Source organism: Sceloporus occidentalis, unplaced genomic scaffold (genome assembly GCF_023333645.1).
Source record: "Sceloporus occidentalis isolate IW3139 unplaced genomic scaffold, rSceOcc1.0.p SCAF_2, whole genome shotgun sequence".
NCBI lineage: Eukaryota > Metazoa > Chordata > Lepidosauria > Squamata > Phrynosomatidae > Sceloporus > Sceloporus occidentalis.
In genome coordinates, this window is record NW_028316982.1 from 211,879,752 (window position 1) to 211,896,499 (window position 16,748).

General features: G+C 41.3%; 1 protein-coding gene across 2 annotated transcripts in view; it reads right to left on the minus strand.

Moving 5' to 3' along the window:
* The window catches only part of CXADR (CXADR cell adhesion molecule), a 62,166-nt gene that overhangs the window by 34,453 nt on the left and 10,965 nt on the right, over positions 1-16,748 (minus strand). The window lies entirely within an intron of this gene.

Consider the following 16,748-nt stretch of genomic DNA (forward strand, 5'->3'; position numbering starts at 1 on the left):
TTTAGAGCATTTTGGATTGTTGGATTAGGCATTGTCAATTTGTATTAACAAAACTTTAGGGTAAGCCGATCATATCAGATGCAGGGAAGGGGGACAACCATAGATTCACATGCTCGAAAGCCAAGAAGAAACATAAGGTATTAATGAGGCACCCATATAATAAAGGGGGTTGGTGGCTTGGGAAAGCTGCCTTTTAGGCTTTCCCAAATTAGAGTTCCAAATTAGAATTCTCTCTCTTTTTTCTTCTGAAGTGGTTTTACCCTATTGTTCAGCAATAAAATGTGAATACCAAGGATTTTAAAACTACCGGTATGTTGTCCAAACAAGTTCCATTCATTTCCAAGGCCTCTGACCTTTTTAACACAGCTGGAAATCATGTGGTCCTCCAAATACTGTTGACAACAATTTTTAGCACTGCTTACCATTGGCTATGTTGGCTAAAGACACTAAGAATCAGTCTAACAACATTTGGAGGCCTGTGTGATTTGCACCTTTTAACATCTTAACTACCATCATGTTACCTTTTCCACAATCTGAGCAAACACTGTAACAAATACAATAACATCCAAAATCCACAAAACAGTGATCCCTTTATTGGATCAACCAAAATGCAAAATATACATGTTGCAAGGTTTAGAAGCATCAAAAGCTTGCAAAATGGATACTGCACATTTTGGTTGACCCAGTAAAAGTACCACTATTTTGTGGATTTTGGATGTTATTGTACTTTGCAGTAGGGGCAACATTGCTACCCCTGGATATGTTTTCTGTAAAGAGCAGTCTACTATTCCTTCAAAAAGCAGAACATACTTCTCCCTACAACTGTTAATACTGGAGAAGGGCAGATGTTTTACCATTCCAGCAACTATATGATGTGTATAAACTTATTCAAAGGCCCAAAAACCTGTACTATTTAAAGCATGAAGCTGTTATGTTTACTTGCATGTTATTTTCTACCCGTTATTGTATTTGTCCGTGAGCTGCTTTTTGCTGACGATGCTGCCCTCGTTGCCCATACGGAAGCAGCTCTGCAGCGCCTCACATCTTGTTTTGCAACAGCTGCAGAGCTCTTTGGGCTGGAAGTCAGTCTGAAGAAAACAGAAATTCTCTACCAGCCGGCACCACAGGAAGAACACTACCATCCCCACATCACCGTAGGCAGATCTGTGCTTAAGTCCGTCCAGCAGTTCACCTACCTGGGAAGCATCATCTCCTCAGACGCCAAGATTGATAAAGAGATCGATCACAGACTGGCAAAGGCATATAGCGCATTCGGAAGGCTTCACAAAAGAGTCTGGAGTAACAAACACTTGAGGCGAAGCACAAAAATCAGTGTGTATAGAGCCATTGTACTGTCTATTCTCCTCTATGGGTCTGAAACATGGGTCACCTATCGCCAACACCTACGACTCCTTGAACGCTTTCATCAGCGCTGTTTACGCACAATTCTAAATATACACTGGACTGACTATGTGACAAATGTTGCTGTCCTTGAGCAAGCAGGGATCACCAGCATTGAGGCCATGCTATTGAGGACGCAGCTGCGCTGGGCAGGACACGTTTCTAGGATGAAGGACCATCGCCTCCCCAAAATAGTATTCTACGGTGAACTCGCCACGGGTCAGTATAAGAGGGGCGCCCCAAAGAAGAGATACAAGGACTCCCTGAAACAACATCTCAGGCTTGGCCAGATAGATCACCAACAATGGTCCTCCCTGGCTTCGCATCGGGAGGCATGGAGACGCACTATCCATGACGCTGCAGCCTTCTTCGAAAGCTCACGCTGAACAAGCTTCGAAGAGAAACGACAACGCAGAAAGAACCGCAACCTGGAAACATCACCCAAGGAGACTTTCCGTTGTGCTTTCTGCAACCGGACCTGTTTATCCCGAACTGGCCTTTTTAGTCACCAACGTGCTTGTGCAAAGCGCGGGATGCGTCCTTCCTGAATCTTCATTCGCGAAGCAAAGCCAGAGAGAGATTTTCTACCCTAAAACTTATTTTCTACCCTAAAACTTAATTTGTCTACCAACGAGAAGACAGCGAAGAGAGAACACTGTATCAATTTCCCCACCACCTCACAATTCTTTCCTTCTTTGTAACCCAACATCCCTGTGGGTTTTTAAAGGTCAGTAGCGTGGATGGATGTTAAATCACAGGCCAAATGGATAGTTAAACAAGAATAAAAGTTTATTTTAACACAGAATAGGCAAAGGTAACATTGACATGAAGTTGTTACTATGTCTTCTTTTGTTACATATATATAAGTCTGGTTTTAACTTTCTAGTAATAACTCAGCCGCACAGGGTATACTATCACTCAAGAAATTATGTAACCCAAACCCCTCTTCCTGAGTCTGGCTACACTGAGTCTCTCCTCTCTAGACTCTCCAGAACTAATACTGTCCCTCTCTGGACTAACAGACCCTTCCTTGGTCTATTATCAAAATACTGTTCCCTCAGTCTCTAATCCTATCTCCCCCACTGAACTCCAGCTTCATCTCTCAGGATTCCAAACCCTAACTGACTCAACCCAAGTGCCAAGCGGAATCTTTAAACTCCTCAGCCAGCACCTGATTGGCTTAGAGTCTTTGGCTTCTGATTGGCTGGTTTGTAAGTCAATTCGTCACAAACACAAAGAGATGGAGGTTGAAAAACAATGACATAAGATGTCTATAGTAGGACCATGAAAAGCACCTGAGCCCAACTAATTTCTTGCGCTCAAGACACTTGTCCTTTCACTATCCAAGCTGAAAGACCAATAATAAGATAAAGGAAGTACCTGTATCTACAAACAAGAGAACTATTGATGGGAAGCTGGACACATTTGTAGCTTCCATGTATGTTTTACTGCTGGACCAGCTTAAGAACCATCCAAATGCAAGCATCTCATAATTTACAAAGAGCAAAAGTACTAGTTAAATTCTAGTCCCATACAACTGAAGGACAGCATTAATGGCAGTACTTTTTACTAATATCTCCAATTGTTTAGTTCCCTCCAACTCTTGCCCAGTACCTCCACACTTTATGAGGCCTTCTAGCCTCCTAACAACAGGTTATTCATTGAAAGCTGGCTGTTTTTCCTTATAGAGTCTGGGACAGTAGTCATACATAAGCTGTATAACATAGAAATTTAATAATATATATTCATTTTTACAATTCTGTCCTGAAAGCCACCTGTTGGGAGTTTATCGAACCCGCATATGATGCGGGCACACTGCGTGTGTGTGTGTGATACATGGATGCTTGAATCTGTGGATATGGAGGGTCGACTGTAATACATATACCTCAGTGTCAGCTTCCATGCAGTATTATTGAAGTACTATACTTCATATTTCCCAATTTTGTTAAACTGCTGTTGTTGTATGCCACCAAGTAATTTCTGACTTATGGCATCCCTAATGTGAACATATATTGGAGGAGGGGAGGGGCGTTTGGCAATATCTGTTCAGAAGGGGTTTATGTTTGCCTTCTTCTGAGGCTGACAGTTTGACTGGCTCAAGGTCACCCACTAGGTTTCCATGGCCAATGAACCTTGATCTCCAGATTCACAGTCCAATGCTCAAACTACTACATCATGAGCTGAAGTCTTATTAAATAAAATACAAGAGTTACATGTTTACTTTTTAATATAATTTTGGAGGGGAAACATCAGGAAATATTATTCCAAAAGATATAGCTTTCTTTAGGAATTAACTTTAATTTGGTTCCTTGAGATTCTTCTCACTAGACATTTTGAGAGCATTAAACAACTATCCCACAGCTACATGATTCATAAATGTCTTTTCTTTGAAACTTCTGTAGATGTGTCTGACGCCACTAAAAATACATGGAAAAATACAGAATTATTTACATATTTAGCTGATACTATATTATAACGGATTATATTTCAGCATAATAAATGCAAAGTATGAATATCTGTTGGCTGCTGTCTTGTCAACAGACTACAGTATCAACCATTTACATTTTGCCCAACGGTGTGTGAAATGCTTTTTCTGCCTAATGCAGAAGATGATCAAAGCAGAAGCTTATTAACTTATTTCAAGATTTGATTATACAAGCCCAGCTGTCATATAATTAAAATTACAAATTATTAGAACTATTTAGCATTCTACATGCATTCTACTAGATATTTCTAGTATGTACATAAGATACTGGAAAACTATTATGTCCAAACATTCTGATATATAACATCATCTTTCCTCATCAGCCAAACTTGCTAACTTCTGGAGATCATAAAGACATCAAACGGATACCCATGGAAAGAACACAATCTTACGTTACTATGTAATGAGAAATTAAAGAATGTATGCTTTTTATACAGCTATATTGTAAAGGAGAGTGCATGCAATACTACATAGCCTTGTAAGACCTTTGATCCAGATCCAGAAAAAAAATTACACTGATGAAGGAAGATAATTGTACTTTTAAACAATCACTTCAGACAAGGTGCAGGTGTAAGCGACAAACTACTCCTCCTGCTATTGCCAGAGAGAGCAGCCAGTGAGGGGGACAATGTAAAAGGTAATTTGTGGTTTGCAGGCAGAGGTATGTGTTGTGCACACAAGTTTCCCTTCCTTCCAGGGCAGAAGCCAGGACTCTGCTATCCTTGCACTCCTCCCAGTGTTCCTCCAGACTGTGGCGGTCACCCACACTGCAGCCCCAGTTTGCCATTTTCTCCTGTATCCACCCCCCCAGGATGCTTTCACTAAAGCAGTCTCTGCCCTTCTCCTCCAGCCCCTTCTCACCTTTCTTTCTCTTTTTTGTCCCATTGCCAGGTTGCCAAAGACTTTTGTTATTGTTCTCAGGCAACTTCAAGTCAAGACTAACTTATGCTGGCTCTATCCTGGTGGTGCAGAGGTTAAATGCCTGTACTGCAGCCATTCACTCAAAACCACAAGGTTGCGAGTTCAAGACCAGCAAAAGGGCCCAAGCTCGACTCAGGCTTGCGTCCTTCCGAGGTCGCTAAAATGAGTACCCAGATCTTTGGAATAGCGGTATATAAATAAAATAAATTATTATTATTATTATTATCCTAGGGTTTTTTTGGCAAGATTTATTCATATGAGGTTTGCTGCTGGCTTCTCTGAGACAATACTCTAAACATTATGGCCACACTCTGCCAGAGTCCTAGGGAGACAAAACCAACAACAACAAAAACAAACAAACAAATGACAGACCCACAGTCCTGCTGCTGCAACCTACAACCACCTTCCTCAAACAGATCAACCATGTAGAAGAGGCAGCAGTTTCACAGAGCTTCATCAGGAATCCCCAACACAACACTGCTCCCTTCTCTACCCTTTCTTTCTTTCACCACTTAGCAGCAAAGCTGAGCTAGGAGCAGCCTCTGCCAAACTGAATATACTGTAGTAGAATTTACTTCTGAGCAAACCTACAGATGATTATTAATTGCATTTTTAACTTGTTCTGATTCAAAGGACCAGAACACAGGAAAACATTTAGGTTATACATGAACATCAGAAGGACTTGTGTTTGTCTAGATATTTTTATTTATTTATTCATTTATTTATATCACACCATCCTTCCACTGAGTTCAAGGCTGTGTACATGACTCTACTTCTCCCCTCTTTATTGTTACAACAGCCCTATGTGGTAGATAAGATAGAGAGGTGAGGGAGAGAAACTGTCCCAAGGTCACACTGCATATTTCATGGCTCACTGGGGACTAACTACTACCATACCATTTCTCTGGCTGTGTTAGGCTTATTTATTTTACTGCTGGTTGTTTTATATATTGTATACATGTTTGTGCCTTCAAGTCACCCATCAACCTATGGCAACCCCATAAAATGCATGGGGTTTTCTTAAGCAAGGAATACTCAGAGGTGGTATTGCTAGTTCCTTCATCTGAAACCCAGCCTACAGCACCTGGTATCTGTTTGCTGTCACTCATCCAATTACTAACCAGGACTGATCCTGCTTAACTTCCAAGATGAGATGTTATCCATAATGCCACTGGTTTTCATTTATAATATTTAAATACGTGGATCCATTTTTTACTTTTAAAAAAGCACTCAGGCAACATACAGTAAATCAAGAATTAGTAATGGAATAGTTAATATGATTTTACTGGGCTGGGCTGGATGAAAGGATGCCTAGGTAGGATAAAAGGAAGTATTTTAACATAATTCATGAACCTTAATCTGAAGTGAAATGTTCTTTATTTATATTTTGAGGAGTGACATGAGCAGAGTTCACAATCAAGAAAAATATGCATAAAGGAGCCAAGCTGGTCATAAGAATTAAGCTGCCCCAGACACTAGATTCCAGGTATTAAAAGACAGCAAATTTTCAGTTACTTATTTCCTATTATTCTATTTTTACCAGGCATTGGCATTTGCTTTTGGAATTTTCTGCCTCAGGAGAAAAATAGTCTGGTAGACCTATCTACTGTAGTTTTGGGGTGAGGTGGATACTTTTTATCCTCTATATCAGGCAGCAAAATGATTTGGTCAGTCTTGTTCATGAACACACTTGGAGCCGATTCAGCCCTCATTTGATAACTACCCACTGCCAGTATGTAGTCCCTCAACAGATTACTCATGAGAAATGTCACTCATCATAACAACAACAACAATAACAACACCATTCCTGTAATATATAATTATTGAATTATACAGCATATGGATGCTCTCCTTCCTAGAGAGTACAGCAGAATCTGTGGGCTGTATATAAACATCTGACAAACTGTAGTAACTGAAAACCTATGAGCAATTAATTAACTCCTGTTTAAAACAATATATTATAGAAATACAGTGAAATAGCAAATTCTCACAAATATTCTGAAAATCCTTGTGATTGTTCTGAATCTCCTACCAATAGATCATCCCAAACTGTAATATTATGAGAGAGAATGTGATTTTTTTTTCTGTCAGTGTACTCCACACTATGCTTGATTCTATAATTATATATTACAAGGAAGGTGCTGTTGCTGCTGCTGCTGTTGTTTTATGAAGAGTGGCTTTTCTCGTGATTAATCTGTTGGGGGGAGTTGCCTACTGGCAGTGAGCAGCTATCTCTGTTTGTAGAACCAGAACCCAACTGGTCAGGTCTATCCCTTTTCCCTTTCCAGAAGGTTGTCAGGGGAAGATCCAGATTGCTCTTCTTTGCCAGATGTCTGAACTAATCATTTCAGAAGACTTTTAAAATTAGGCTGAAGCCTGCATGAAATTAGGTCAAAGGCCACAAATGGTCTGAAGGCAGTTGTTTGCCAACCACTGTTTTGTCTTAACAGCTTCACACACTCTACAAACTAAAAAGATGTTCCTTATAATAAAGGTAATTCTCTTCCTACCCCCACCACAGACATTTTGATTACTCCTTTCTATATCTCTTTTCAGTTCTACAACCACTTTTGCAATGAAGTAATCAAAACTACACACAACATTTCACATGTAACTGATCCTCAGGTTTATAACTACTGTGTGCCCGTGTCATATGTGGGCGCACTATACATGGCTTTCAACTTACACTGAAGTCACACTAATAAAATGAATGGCACACATGCTGTCCCACACTGCAAGCATGAGCCTCATTGTATTCAATAGGGCTCGAGCATATGCATTTTTTTTGCCTTATACTGGGGGGGGGGGGGGGGGTGGTGGTGGTGGTGGAAGGGATCCCCCCATAAGGTAAGGGCCCACTGTATGAAGATATTACAATACTGGCAGGCAAATGGTTGAATTTATCTACTTCAACTTGGCATTTTCACAGCTGTCACACAAGCGGTCAATGTTTTTCATCAGTTTTTCTTTCTTTCTTGGTGAGTCCCCATTAGTTCAAAGCCTATTTGTGTGTGTGTGTGTGTGTGTGTGTCTGTAAAGTTAGGATTTTTTTTGCCCCCAATAAGTATCATGTTATGTTTATTTGCGCTTGCAGTTTTGTTACTTATTATCCAAGTTTGGAGAGATTATTTTGGAGCTCTCTACTCTTCTCCGGCTTTTTCATCACCCTAACTTTACCACTCATCATTCCAGAGTTAACGCATAACTAAACAAAAGTTCCTATTTGGCATCTATTCAATTGTCATTGTTATGTGCTTTATCATCTGCAAACTGTCAAAGCTATTCTGGATTCATCTCATAACACCCCTTATGCCGGGCCTGACATAATTTCAGTGAACTAATCTACTAATAGTACGGGAATAGCTCAGTTAATAAAACCTCTGCCAAAGAAGCTTTTTTTATGCCCACTGAGCCCCACATGTCTCCCTTCATCCTCTGTCTACTGGGAAGTTTTTATCAGCATTGGTATTGGAAAGATAGCAATGGAGGGGTAAAGAAACACAGGCTTTTGGTGCTGGGTTGCAGAAGCATTCTGTAACTGACAAGGCAATAAAGCTCGTGGTGGGAAGGAATGGACTTCTACTCTAGCTGATCCTACTGTAGCAATATGTGCCTGCCTACAACAAGCAAGGTGAACAGCAGCTGTCTCCAAGAGAAAGCAAAGAGAAAAAATACCCTGACCCATCAACTACACTGCACCCGCATCATATGTAGGCGTGCTATACATGGCTTTCAGCACATGCTGAAAGCTGCGCGGGAGCACACGGGGTGCAAGGGGCAGTGCATCCTATTCGCATGAATGAGGCACGTGCCCGTGGCGCGTGTGCACCACTGCACCGTCGCATGCATGAGCCCCATTCATGAGAATGAGGCTTGAGCATGCATGGAATTCAGCTTACGCGGGGGGAGGGCGCGCGGTACCTCTAACGTCTATACATTTGGCCACCAAAAAAAAAAAAACAATTGAAAATTGAATTGAAAAATTGAAACTAGTAAAAGAATAAGTCCTTCATGAACACACTCTGAAGAAGTTTTCTAGTGGCCTATAGTGGCATCTAGGGGAGGAAGGAAGGAAGGAAGGGGAACTTTTGTCCCCAATGGTGGTGTAGCTGCATGCACACCGTCATGCCATCCACAGATGCTCAAATCTGTGTATAAGGAGGTCCCACTGTATTAGAAATCGTCGCTGTGTGCCTTCATGTCTTTTCTGACACATGGAGATCCGAAGGCTCTATAACAGTATTTTCATGGGGTTTTCTTGGCAAGATTTGTTCAGTGGATGTTTGCCATTGCCTTCCTCTAAGGCTGAGAGCATGTGACTTGCCCAAGGTCCCCCTTAGCAATCATACTATAATATCAATAACAGAAATGCCTTTCCAAAAATGAACCTGCGCATGAAAATGAGAAAAGGCTTCTCACCACAGACATTGTTACTTTCTTTTTAAAAAGTCAATTAACACTACAGTGGGCCCTTCCCTTATGTGGGGGATCCGTTCTGCATCCCCCTGCGTAAGGGGAATTCCACATATGCTCGCACTGAAAACAATGGGGCACATCTGCACATCATGTTTGATAGTCGTGCAGCTTCAGTGTAAGCTTGAAGCCGCATATACTGCACTTGCGTACAGCATGGGCACACTGTACAATCTTAACCACATCTACACAAATATGGACCTACTACGTTAAATGGAACTTGTTCCTAGATATTGAGATATTGGATTGGCTGCAGCCTGAAAGAGTAGACTTTTATCCCTACCCACCCATCCCCCTTTCTTCAGTATACATATTAGTCTTCCTCGTCCTGCTTCTAATGGAGGCAAAAATGGAAAAGACTGTTATGAAATAGAAATAGTGGTGCCCATTCAAGGAAAATAAGTTCACTTTATGGCTAATCACACTCCTTGAACACTTGCTTTGGGTTTTAGTATTCATGATTGAGGGCTACCACTTTAAATGCAGTATCACTTAGCACAGCTGCACAATGTAATTTTGATTTCTAAGACTGAAAAATGTGTTGTCCATCATAGGTAAAAGTAAAGGTATACCCCTTTGACAAGGTTGTCACATTGTGTCTGACTGTGGGGAGGGGGAGTGCTCATCTCCATTACTAAACAGGCCTGCCTGGAATAAGACAAGCCCTCCCTTCACCATCTTGAGGGGGAGAGAGGCAGGCTCGCTCCAACAGGCCTGCATGGAAGAAGAAGAGCCCTCCCTCCAGTCCATCTGCCTTGGTCCAGGCCTCAGAGGGAGAGAATAACTGCTGGACCTGATTCCCTCCCCCCTCACCATTCCCTTCTCCTTTTGTGTCATGTCTTTTAGATTGTAAGGCTGAGGGCAGGGAACCGTCTATTATCCCCTCTGTTGTAAACCGCTCAGATTCCCAGTGATTGGGCGGTATATAAATAAATCCTATTATTATTATTATTATTATTAAATCAAAGTGTCAGCGTTGCCAAGAATCTGTGGGTTATGTGGCTAGCATGACTGCACAGAATGCTGTTACCTTCCACCGAAGTGGTACCTATTTATCTACTTGCACTTGCATGCTTTCAAACTGCTAGGTTGGCAGAAGCTGGGACTTGTGACGGGAGCTCACTCCGTCATGCAGCGCTTGGGCCTCGAACTGCCAACCTGTTAATCTTGCAGTCATCAGAGTCAGTGTCTTAACCGCTTGAGCCATCATGTCCCGTTGTACATCATAGCTGTGTCTTTATTCACTGGATGAACACACTGAACAACAGTAGTAATTTCAGGCTTTTTTCAAAACAAATGGGCAGAGTAGTACTAGTTTTTCTTCTTCATCTCTCAGCTATTTTGATAAATGTCTTATTTATTGGAGACCTATTCATCAAAATAACATCTGGAAATACAAATCAGCTAACAGTGTAAAAAGATAACAAGGTGGGACAACGAAAATTCAAACAAAATCTGGACATGTGAAAATGGCATTGTTATTTTCAACTCTTCTTCCTTATTTCAGGCTTCTCTCCTCTTACAGCCGCACTGGGACTTATTTACCCTTTTCCTTTCTTCATTTTATCCCAACATATACCAGGCAACCATAAGTCATATTCTGTTTTGCTCTTCTGGTATTTTCCCATATGTCAAGGCTCACCAGGCAGCTAACTTTTTATTATGCTTTATAGATGCAAGCATTACAAGAATTTTGAATAATTTAAAAACTACCAGTAAGGTGCAGGCAAATTCAAAACATTACAGTTGCAACATCAAGGCCACTACAATACATTTCTATTCAACAATTTAGCAAGACCTTTAGAATATGCACCCAATCACAAGAGAGGCTGCACACTGGTATGAAAGCCAGCAAGAACAGGCACTGGAGACTTTTTTTTTCCATGTAAATATATTATCCTTCAATAATAACATTGCAGTATCTAGCATAAAGTCACATTTATCTATACAAGAATTTCAAACCAATTCATCTCAACCACCTTATGGGGCGAAACCTTTTAGCCAAATTCCATATGAGAGTGATAACATACACAGTAATCCTGAAATAGGTAGCTGGCATGGGAGGAAAAATCTTGAAATTCAATCATTTTTGAAAAAGCTTTACAGAGGAAAAGGGATCCAACTAAATATTTAGCTTAGTTTGTAATTAAAATGCACAATTTACTTCAAACTAGTATCAGCAACACTTGTTTCTTATAAAAAATATTATCCCAGAGGAAAAGAAAATACTGAGGTATTCCTTACACCATTTACTCAAACAGATACTGCCTTCTGCCAAGGGACAACTTGGGTATAACTGTAAAACATGGGATGACTATCCAAGAATTGTATCATACTGCTTCTTGTGTACAGAAGGCAGGGAAGTGCAGGAAGATGGAAATTTGTCTAGTATAGCAATCCAGGCAGTAATTTAGTTTGCCTTTACTCATAATCGAAAACCTATAAATCATGAATCAACCACTTGTAGTACTAACTTTAGGATACTTTAGTTTAGAAGCAGGAATATAAACATTACTGAGAAAAATAATAGAGCTCTTGCTGCCTCGAGACTAATGTTTTTTCTGTGTGTATGTCTGTGTGAAAGAAGTTCCCAGTCTGATTTGCAAGCCTTTTCTTCCCAGAAAAGAAACTCCCCATTTAACATCACTTGCTTCCCTCCCAAGTCTGATTTGCAAGCCTTTTCTTCCCATGGAAAAACCACCTCACTTGCCTCCTTCCCCAGTCCACTTTACAAGCCTCTTCCTCCGATGGAAAGAACACCTAGTTCAACAAGTGAATTGCTTCCCTTCTCAAACCAATGTTAAAACCACTCCTCCAGCACTTAGGAATCAGTGTTAGGTAGCTGGGAGAGGTCCAGAGAAGAAGGAGGAGGGACGGAAGTGGCATTTCCCCCTTTCCATTCTTTGTCATAACCCCCGAAGTTTTACCCTCGACTTATCCATGGGTCATACCAAAATCCATGATTTTGACCCTAAAACCTTCCCTCGATTTACACATGAGGATGACTTGTACATGAGTATATATCGTAATTTGATCAACACTAATAAGGATCTATAAAGTGCCTTGTCAGGAAGAGGAAAAACTTTTCACGATTACTGAAGCCTGCAGACAGACCAATCTGTTTCACATGGACATTCCTTCTCCACAACTCAATGCTACTGGTGACAGTGTCACAGATTACTGGTGTTAATTGCCATCAGATTAGCTTTGATTTATGGCAACCCTGTTATCTTAATAACATTTAAGATCATACAAACTCAAGCTGTGGCTTCTTTAATCAAATCTATCCCCTATAAAGCAGTCTTTCTCTTTTCCTGCTGAGCATATTTATCTTTTCGAATGAATCATGCAATCTCATGATATGTTCAAAGCATGATAGTCTCAGCTCAGTCATTCTAGGGTCTTGGGGAAGTACAGCCTTGATTTCTTCTAGAACCCATTTATTTGTGTGTATGTTTTACTAGTCCATGGCCTCCATATAAGTCTCCTGCAGCACAGTTCAAATGAGTTGATTTTCCTTCCTTCCTGTTAGCTTTCTTCACTATCTAGCTTTCACAAATAATACAAATTGGAAATACCATAGCATGGATGACTCTGACTTTGGTATTCAATGATACAGGTGATTAAAAAAAATGGTGCAAAACTGATTAAGAACAGCTTTACTTTTGCATCATTTTTTTTAAATCACTGTGTATACACTGGAGATACCAATATAGTTTATGTCATGTGTTGCCCAAATACTCTAAAAATTATTTATACAATACTTCCTACAGTTGGATGAAGAGTTCCTCACAGGAAAAGCAGCAATGTCTTACACTGAAGCTTATAATATGCTGCACTGTCTCTCCGTTAGACAACAGCCCTGAGAAAAAACTCTACTGCTTTCTTATCCTTCTTGACCTAATACAGGGTCAACTAAGGTTTGTTCATTCTTAACAGAACAGCACTTCCTGAATACAAGGGAGACCATCTGTCTTCTGGAATGACCTGCAAAAATACAGCAATAAGCCTAGGTGTTGTTAAGATGACCAACAGAAAGTCTCTTTCCCTGTCCAATATTTGTGCTGAAGAGTTGCAGCACTTTCCCCCTAGAAAAGGGCTGGAAAAAACACTGGAGAAAAAAGAGGCACTGCCACCACCATCACTCCACACACAATTTTTCAGTTTTTCAAGTGGTTAAAATTAGAATGTTTGGGAATACTGGGGTGGGTGAGTAGCTGGTAGACTATCTTGACCTTTTTAATTACTGAAATTAATTAGTTGCTAGCATTCTGATTTAGTCAAACCTTGTCTTAAAAAAAAGACAAGGTTTGACTAAATCAGAATGCTAGCAACTATGTAATATGATTTTTTAAAATGCAAGACAACCTACAGAATTAGAGAATGATCATTCCCATGCATATATTAGATTGTACAAATCCAAGATGAATTTATACACCTGGTTAATGCTGCCATCTTAATGAGAACAGCATATTGGAGCCTCAGGTGTGCGTAAGCATACACAATTGAAGACTTCAATAATATTTATCAAACATTATACACAAATATGCTAATATACACTCCTGCTTAAGATTGTTTAGCAACAGCAAGTACATTTCTATACCACTTATCAGTGCACTTAAGCACTCTCTAAGCGGTTTACAATGTGTAAGCTAATTGTTCCCAACAAGCTGGGTACTCATTTTAGAGACCTCAGCAGAATGCCAGGCTGAGTCGACCTAAGCCCATGGCTGGAATTGAACTCACAACTTTATGGTTTCTGAGTGAGTGGCTGCAGTACAGGCATTAAGCCACTGTGCCATCAGGGCTTCTATTTCCAAATAAAACCCTTTGTTTTGTTTGTTATAAAATCTGTGAGTTTTGATTTTGTTTTCCTAATCTTAGATGGCAACAAATTAAAATAAAACACATGGATAGCACACAAAACAGCACGTTGCATCTTCTCTTAAATATAGTGAACAGCCCATTTCATATTGTAACATGAATGGAGAATTCGAAGTTCCTGTCTCAGTAAAATAAGTTTGGTTTGATACAAAAATAAATATTTCATATATTTCAATTTCTCCCTTTTGGCCTCCGAGAAAAAAAGTTTACCCTCTTGGTTTCAAAATTTTCAGAATTTTTATGTTTCCTCAGCTGGTTAGGGAGACTGATTAATACAATCATATAATTTCATTTTGTTAAAAGGCAGTTTCTGCTTTGGATAATATACTCAAAACATCTCAATATAGATATCTAGTAAATAAAATTTTTAAATTACTACATAGCAAAACACTATTTTTGACAATTAGTTATGAACAACATTATGATGTTATTGAAGGGAATAATAGCCCCCACTTCAGTAGGATCATCATCACTGGTTCATCACTGGTCCAAAACACACTGCAGAAATAATCCAGTTTGAAAACCCTTTAACTGCCCTGTCTCAGTGCTAGGGAATCCTGGAACTGTAGTTTATTGTGGTACTAAAGCTCTCTGACAGACAATGACTAAATGTCTCACAAAACTACAGTTCCCAGAATTCCCTAGTGCTCAGCCTGGACAGTTACAGCAGTATCAAACTGGATTATTTCTGCAGTGTGTTTTGGACCATTATTATATATTTGAATAAAAACTGCACTATTATTCATAATCTTAAAGGAGGAAGCAAGCCACAAAACAGTGATACCATTACTGGACCAACCAAAGTACACAAAATATATGATGCAAGATTTCAAAGCTCCACTGACCTCTTCATCTACCAAAGGTGTTAAAATTAAGACAGGAGAAAGGAGGGGGGGAGGCCATGTTAGGGTCACAGGTCTACATTTTATCAAGAATTTGTTTCTGCTGTTTTCCGTTAAGATGGTAAGGAGGGATATTCATGTAGGCAGAGCCCACTCTTCCCTTTTGGCCACATGGGTTCTGAGAGACAAAGTATTGTGAAGTCCAGGAAATAAAATATAAAGTCCATTAGCAATGCAAAAAGAAAATTCCTTTGAGATCTGCTATGTCACTATTACTGACACTGAGGAAAATCTATTTTCTATCAAGTATCTATGTATATAGTAGTTTTTTTAGATTGAAATCCCCACAACTACCACCAAGATTAATCATATAGAATGAGATCTGATCACACTACAATATCTGCATAGTTCCAAAGTGAGATCAACCACCATTCAATTTAATAGTTCACAAATCTTATCTGTCACCACAAATTAACAATGAACTTCCTTCCCTCCCTTATAAAGAATGTTCTTTGCCAATCAGACTTTACACAAATCGACCTGTAAGTGATAGCTACTGTGGTCAAAAAAAGAAGCAGCCGAACAAAGGTTACAATGACGTGCTTTCACATTCTTTGCTTCTGAGCTGATACCCATTTAGTATGAAAAATGCACCGCTTGTTTCTTACTCATCTCAGGGAGTTGAGTGGAGGGGTTTAAAAAGCTGTGGATCAGAACTCCCAGAATCCTTCAGGCAGCATGCCCACCAAGTCAAAAGAAGCATGTACATCCATAGAATAGACACTGAAACATGTAACCAGGTCCTATTCCCATCCAATCAGGTCATTATACTGAAATAACCTGAACTCCCTGCATGGTGTACATCAGGGGTCGGCAACCTCCGGCCCGCAGAGGCCTTTTGGCCGGCCCCTGCCACCGCCGATTCCGGCTCCCGGGTGCCGCCATTTTTTTCAAAATGCCGGCGAACTCTCGCGCAACCTTCCCCGAAGTTGCACGACTTTGCCGCCATTTTGAAAAAAATGGTGGTGCGAAGTCTCGCACGATCGCGGAGGCCCGCCGTGGCCGCCGGAGCCCTCGAACATGGCTCCGACGCCGGCAGCAGGCCTCTGGGAGGCCCGTTGTCATCGCTGAGGCCCTCCAGGAGGGCTCCGGCGGCAGCAGCAGGCCTCCCAGAGGCCCGTTGCCTTCGCTGGGGTCCTCCAGGAGGGCTCCTGCGGCAGCAGCAGGCCTCCCAGAGGCCCGTTGCCTTCGCTGGGGCCCTCCAGGAGGGCTCCTGCGGCGGCAGCGGGCCTCTGGCGTCAGGGGCCAGCAAAGAGGCGGAGGCCTCCAGCACTGGCATCCCCCGCTGGCTTTTTTGCTGGCCTTTGACGGGGCCTGGGGCCCCGTCAGGGGCCGGCAAAGAGGGGGAGGCCTTTAGCACTGGCGGCCCCCGCCGGCTCATTCCCGGCCTCTGACAGGGCCTGGGGCCCCATCAGGGGCCGGCAAAGAGGAGGAGGCCTGGCCCCGGGTGTGGAAGCTCCGCCCCCAGGCGTGGAAGCTCCCTCGGCACACGGCCCCGCCCCCGGAGTGTGGAAGCTCCACCCCCACGGCTTCGGCCCCCCAGTTGTCTGAGGGACAGCAACCCGGTCCCCAGCTCAAAAAGGTTGTCTACCCCTGGTGTACATAATTTATTAAACCCACTGAATGAAATGCATATATGGTTCCATAAATTAATTTGCTTGTTCATCACCTGTAATCATTTC